This window comes from Dendrobates tinctorius, unplaced genomic scaffold (assembly GCF_039654945.1).
Source record: "Dendrobates tinctorius isolate UK_male_01 unplaced genomic scaffold, ASM3965494v1 ptg000320l, whole genome shotgun sequence".
In the NCBI taxonomy this organism is placed as follows: domain Eukaryota; kingdom Metazoa; phylum Chordata; class Amphibia; order Anura; family Dendrobatidae; genus Dendrobates; species Dendrobates tinctorius.
Genome location: NW_027361987.1, coordinates 1 through 9307, shown reverse-complemented (window position 1 = coordinate 9307; position 9307 = coordinate 1).

Below are 9307 nucleotides of genomic sequence, written 5' to 3'. Positions count from 1 at the left end.
CACTGCTTTCTCCCCCGGCAGGAGGAGTTGTCAGAGGGACGCTGGTAGTGAGGGAAATTCAGCAGACGCCTGAGACTGCAGGGCGTAGACCCAAATCCGGGACTGTCCGCTGTATCCGGGACAGTTGGGACTGGAGATGAGCAGGTGGATTCATGGCTGTCTGGTCCAGCGTGCGTGGGACCTGGGGATTATTTTTTGTGCCGTCATTCACAGTCGGAGCCTCCAGAACGTTCTCCTCTTTATGTAGCGTCACTATACGACACCCGGCTTATTTGTGTCTGTAAGGCCGTGTTCACACATTGCAGAAATACGGTGTTTTTTGTTTTCTGCAGGATCCGCACCATCTACAATAACGATCTTCTCCCCCTTATTTGATGTGTTCTTGGTGCAGATGTGAAGCTGCGGTTTTAGGCTATGTGCTCACGTAGCGTTTTAAAACGCACAATGAAAACCGGACTCCTTCCCAGAAATCACGCGTTTTTTTCCGCGCGATTTCACCGCGATTCTGTTCACGATTTTGCCGCGATTTTCTCAAGCACTTTCCAAGCGATTTGAAGCATCGCTTGGAAAGTGATTGACAGGTTGGTCACACTCGTCAAACATAGTGTTTGACAAGTGTGAGCAGCTTTTACTATTGAGGCCGCCTATGCAGCATCAATAGTAAAAGATAGAATGTTAAAATGCTAAAAAAAAAAAAAAATCGGGGTATATTTACCTTCCGGCGTCCTGCGCTGCCATCCCAGGCCTCAGCGTTCCCAGTAATGCCTTGCGAGACCTGTGATGACGTAGTCTCGCGTTACTATAGCGATCTCGCGAGACCATGTCATCACAGGACCTTGCCGCAAGGCATTACTGGGAACGCTGAGGCCGGGATGGCAGCGCGGGACGCCGGAAGGTAAATATACCCCGATTTTTTATTCTTTTTTTTACAGGGGTATGGTACCCAGGGCCTGGAGGACAGTCTCCTCTCCTCCACACCGTGGGTACCAACCGCACATGAGACGCTTAACTTCCCGCATGGTGGGCATAGCCGCATGCAGGAAGTCAGCGATTCTCATGCATTCCTATGGGTAATTCTTTGCAATTCCGCACAAAAGAATGAGCATGCTGCGATTTTTTTCCGCGATGCGATTCCGCCGTGGAAAAAAGCGCAGCATTAGCACAGCATGTGCGGAATGCCATAGGAATGCATGGGGGGCGTTCTGTACACGATTTCTAAACGTTTTTGCAGCGTTTTCGCGCCGAAAATCGCGGCAAAAACGCTTAAAAATCACATCGTGGGCACACAGCCTTAATGCGCTTTTTAGAGGACAGAAAAGCTTTGATTCTGCACCTAATAAAGTTTCTGCAGTTTTTTACCTGCGATTTTATTAGAGAGAGAAAAGCCCCAAATCCGCACAGATCAGCCGCGTCCTCGGGCGCACAGCGGGCGCCTTTTATGGTAAAGTAGTTTTTATTAAAGATTTATTTACATAAATGGGGTAAAGAAAAAGGGGAGAGACAGATTATAAATACCCAGTAATACAGACAAGAACCAAACAACAGCAAAAAGAGAAATGTAAAGTCATGAAAGAGGCAGAATAAAGGGGAGAAAGGGTTAAGGAGGAGACTGGGGAAGGAAAAATAGGGTTTGTTAACCCCTTACAGACCTTGCTCTTTTTCGTTTTTGCGTTTCCGTTTTTCGCTCCCCTTCTTCCCACAGCCATAACTTTTTATGTTTCCGTCAGTATGGCCATGTTAGGGCTTGTTTGTTGCGGGACAAGTTGTGCTTTGGAACGACATCATTGGTTTTACCATATCGTGTACTCAAAAATGGGGAAAAATTCCAAGTGCAGTGAAATTGCAAACAAAGTGCAACTCCACAACTTTTTACCATATTCCCCAAATGCTAAGACTGCCCTGCCATTATGATTCTCCAGGTCATTACAGGTTCATAGACACCAAACAGGTCTCAGTTCTTTGTATTTAAGTGGTGAAAAAAATCCAAAATTTGTTGGAAAAAAATTGCGCCATTTTCATGATCTCGGGTTGGGTGAGGGCTTATTGTTGCCGAGTGGATGTTTTTATTGAACCCATTTTGGTGCAGATATGATCTTTTCATCATCCGTTATTACATTATAATGCAATGTCACTGCAACCAAAAAAACGTAATTCTGGCATTCTGACTTTTTTTCTCACTACACCGTTTAGCGATCGGTTGGTTTGTTCCTTTCTTTATGGTTAGATCGGGCGATTCTGAACGTGGCGATACCAAACTTGTGTATGTTTGATTTTTCTTTTGTTTTATTTTGAATGGTGTGAAAGGGGTGTGATCTGAACTGTTATATTTTTTTTTTTTTTTTAATATTTTTAAAAACATTTTTTTAACTTTTGGCCTGCTTCAATAGTTTCCATAACTCTGCAAAGGAATACGTGGATTTCATCCGCGCTGCCCAAATGATGAACTTCCAGAATGTTAATAACGTTTGAGAGTTGTTTATTCTACGCGTTTCAAGGTTTTTTGAACCTCTTCTTCAGGAATTACCACATGAAGCATACATAGGTGGTGCATTAAGTACACACAGATTTCAAAAAATGAGCTCCAGTCAGATGACAGATGTGAAAGTTCATAGTTAGCAGACAGTATAAATACTCATAGTAAGAGTTAGACGCTGTTCTTATATTCACATGTCTATTATAACTTCACAGGTTGTTGAGCAAAAGGAAAAAAATAAGGAAAATTAAAAAACACATATATACTGAGCAAGAAAAGCAAATGTCGGACACGAACTCCTAGAGATCTGCCTCAGCTTCCTCCAGCTCTGCCGCCCGACAATCAGACCGCTCGGCTATACTAACAAGCTCCTGCAAGCGGATCCGATGTGGAAGAGACATAGGATGAAAAAAACCATTAGATAAACATTAAATTGTAAGGATCTAAATTTTAATCAATTAAAAATAAATGTTTTATTAGTAAAAAAATAATATACATTTTTTTAAAATCTCAGGTTCGGCTTTTTAGGCCGGGGTCACACTAGCGATTAAATCGGACGAATGCAATGCAATAAAAAATCGCATTGCATTCGTCCCAATGTTATTCTATGGTGCTTCTCCTATCATGCGATTTTTGATCGGATCCGATCCTCGGACCGAGACAATCACAGCATGCTACGATTGTCACCGATTTTCGGATCGGATTCGACAATGCAAGTCTATGGGGGCGAGAAAAAATGGGACTAAAAACGGACCAGATGTGTGACTTGCGATAAAATCGCACCCGGTGTCCTTTACCAAAAGCCGGCAATTCTTCCAATACAGTAAAATCACAGAGACCGGTTAAATAAAGAATGAATAGATCTAGACACATATATATATATATATACATGTCATAGAGACACATTTATATATATATATACACACATACATGTCATAGAGACACATTTCTATATATATATACACACATACATGTCATAGAGACACATTTCTATATATATATACACACATACATGTCATAGAGACACATTTATATATATATATACACACACACATGTCATGGAGACACATTTATATATATATATACACACATACATGTCATAGAGACACATTTCTATATATATATGTTATACATGTCATAGAGACACATTTATATATATATATATATATATACACATACATGTCATAGAGACACATTTATATATATATATACACACATACATGTCATAGAGACACATTTCTATATATATATGTTATACATGTCATAGAGACACATTTATATATATATATATACACACATACATGTCATAGAGACACATTTATATATATATATATACACACATACATGTCATAGAGACACATTTCTATATATATATACACACATACATGTCACAGAGACACATTTCTATATATATATATACACACATACATGTCATAGAGACACATTTATATATATATATACACACATACATGTCATAGAGACACATTTATATATATATATGTTATACATGTCATAGAGACACATTTATATATATATATGTTATACATGTCATAGAGACACATTTATATATATATATACACACACATACATGTCATAGAGACACATTTATATATATATATACACACATACATGTCATAGAGACACATTTATATATATATATACACACATACATGTCATAGAGACACATTTATATATATATATATACACACATACATGTCATAGAGACACATTTATATATATATATATATATATACACACATACATGTCATAGAGACACATTTATATATATATATACACACATACATGTCATAGAGACACATTTATATATATATATACACACATACATGTCACAGAGACACATTTCTATATATATATATACACACACATGTCATAGAGGCACATTTCTATATATATATACACACATACATGTCATAGAGACACATTTATATATATATATATATACACACATACATGTCATAGAGACACATTTATATATATATATACACACATACATGTCATAGAGACACATTTATATATATATATACACACATACATGTCACAGAGACACATTTCTATATATATATACACACATACATGTCATAGAGACACATTTATATATATATATATACACACATACATGTCATAGAGACACATTTATATATATATATACACACATACATGTCACAGAGACACATTTCTATATATATATACACACATACATGTCACAGAGACACATTTCTATATATATATATACACACACATGTCATAGAGACACATTTATATATATATATATACACACACATGTCATAGAGACACATTTATATATATATATATACACACATACATGTCATAGAGACACATTTATATATATATATATACACACATACATGTCATAGAGACACATTTCTATATATATATATACACACACATGTCATAGAGACACATTTATATATATATATATACACACACATGTCATAGAGACACATTTATATATATATATATACACACACATGTCATAGAGACACATTTATATATATATATATACACACATACATGTCACAGAGACACATTTCTATATATATATATACACACACATGTCATAGAGACACATTTATATATATATATATACACACATACATGTCACAGAGACACATTTCTATATATATATATACACACATGTCATAGAGACACATTTATATATATATATACACACATACATGTCATAGAGACACATTTATATATATATATACACACATACATGTCATAGAGACACATTTATATATATATATATACACACATACATGTCACAGAGACACATTTCTATATATATATATACACACATGTCATAGAGACACATTTATATATATATATACACACATACATGTCATAGAGACACATTTATATATATATATACACACATACATGTCATAGAGACACATTTATATATATATATATACACACATACATGTCATAGAGACACATTTATATATATATATATATATACACACATACATGTCATAGAGACACATTTATATATATATATATATACACATACATGTCATAGAGACACATTTATATATATATATACACACATACATGTCATAGAGACACATTTCTATATATATATATACACACATACATGTCATAGAGACACATTTATATATATATATACACACATACATGTCATAGAGACACATTTATATATATATATACACACATACATGTCACAGAGACACATTTATATATATATATATACACACATACATGTCATAGAGACACATTTATATATATATATACACACATACATGTCATAGAGACACATTTATATATATATATATACACACATACGTCATAGAGACACATTTATATATATATATATACACACATACATGTCATAGAGACACATTTCTATATATAATATACACACATATATGTCATAGAGACACATTTCTATATATATATATACACACATACATGTCATAGAGACACATTTATATATATATATACACACATACATGTCATAGAGGACACATTTCTATATATATACACACATACATGTCATAGAGACACATTTCTATATATATATATACACACATACATGTCATAGAGACACATTTATATATATATATATACACACATACATGTCATAGAGACACATTTCTATATATATATATATATACACACATACATGTCATAGAGACACATTTCTATATATACTGTATATATACACATACATGTCATAGAGACACATTATATATATATATACACACATACATGTCATAGAGACACATTTCTATATATATATATACACACATACATGTCATAGAGACACATTTCTATATATATATACACACATACATGTCATAGAGACACATTTCTATATATATATATACACACATACATGTCATAGAGACACATTTCTATATATATATACACACATACATGTCATAGAGACACATTTCTATATATATATATACACACATACATGTCATAGAGACACATTTCTATATATATATATATACACATACATGTCATAGAGACACATTTATATATATATACACACATACATGTCATAGAGACACATTTCTATATATATATATACACACATACATGTCATAGAGACACATTTATATATATATATACACACATACATGTCATAGAGACACATTTCTATATATATATACACACATATATGTCATAGAGACACATTTATATATATATATACACACATACATGTCATAGAGACACATTTCTATATATATATATACACACATACATGTCATAGAGACACATTTCTATATATATATACACACATACATGTCATAGAGACACATTTCTATATATATATACACACATACATGTCATAGAGACACATTCTATATATATATATATACACATACATGTCATAGAGACACATTTATATAATATATACACACATACATGTCATAGAGACACATTTCTATATATATATATACACACATACATGTCATAGAGACACATTTATATATATATATACACACATACATGTCATAGAGACACATTTCTATATATATATACACATATATGTCATAGAGACACATTTCTATATATATATATACACACATACATGTCATAGAGACACATTTCTATATATATATATACACATATATGTCATAGAGACACATTTATATATATATACACACATACATGTCATAGAGACACATTTCTATATATATATATACACACATACATGTCATAGAGACACATTTATATATATATATACACACATACATGTCATAGAGACACATTTCTATATATATATACACACATATATGTCATAGAGACACATTTATATATATATATACACACATACATGTCATAGAGACACATTTCTATATATATATATACACACATACATGTCATAGAGACACATTTCTATATATATATACACACATACATGTCATAGAGACACATTTCTATATATATATACACACATACATGTCATAGAGACACATTTCTATATATATATATATATACACATACATGTCATAGAGACACATTTATATATATATATACACACATACATGTCATAGAGACACATTTCTATATATATATATACACACATACATGTCATAGAGACACATTTCTATATATATATATACACACATACATGTCATAGAGACACATTTCTATATATATATACACACATATATGTCATAGAGACACATTTCTATATATATATATACACACATACATGTCATAGAGACACATTTCTATATATATATATACACATATATGTCATAGAGACACATTTATATATATACACACATACATGTCATAGAGACACATTTCTATATATATATATATACACATACATGTCATAGAGACACATTTCTATATATATATATATACACATACATGTCATAGAGACACATTTCTATATATATATATACACACATACATGTCATAGAGACACATTTATATATATATATATACACACATACATGTCATAGAGACACATTTATATATATATATACACACATACATGTCATAGAGACACATTTCTATATATATATACACACATACATGTCATAGAGGCACATTTCTATATATATATACACACATACATGTCATAGAGACACATTTATATATATATATATATATACACACATACATGTCATAGAGACACATTTATATATATATATACACACATACATGTCATAGAGACACATTTATATATATATATACACACATACATGTCAAGAGACACATTTCTATATATATATATACACACATACATGTCATAGAGACACATTTATATATATATATATATACACACATACATGTCATAGAGACACATTTATATATATATATACACACATACATGTCACAGAGACACATTTCTATATATATATATACACACATACATGTCACAGAGACACATTTCTATATATATATACACACACATGTCATAGAGACAGATTTATATATATATATATACACACACATGTCATAGAGACACATTTATATATATATATATACACACATACATGTCATAGAGACACATTTATATATATATATACACACATACATGTCATAGAGACACATTTATATATATATACACACATACATGTCACAGAGACACATTTCTATATATATATATACACACACATGTCATAGAGACACATTTATATATATATATACACACATACATGTCATAGAGACACATTTATAATATATATATACACACATACATGTCATAGAGACACATTTATATATATATATACACACATACATGTCATAGAGACACATTTCATATATATATATACACACATACATGTCATAGAGACACATTTATATATATATATACACACATACATGTCATAGAGACACATTTATATATATATATACACACATACATGTCATAGAGACACATTTCTATATATATATACACACATACATGTCATAGAGACACATTATATATATATATACACACATACATGTCATAGAGACACATTTATATATATATATACACACATACATGTCACAGAGACACATTTCTATATATATATATACACACATACATGTCATAGAGACACATTTATATATATATATACACACATACATGTCATAGAGACACATTTATATATATATATACACACATACATGTCATAGAGACACATTCTATATATATATACACACATACATGTCATAGAGACACATTTCTATATATATATACACACATACATGTCATAGAGACACATTTATATAAATATATATACACACATACATGTCATAGAGACACATTTATATATATAATATATACACACATACATGTCATAGAGACACATTTCT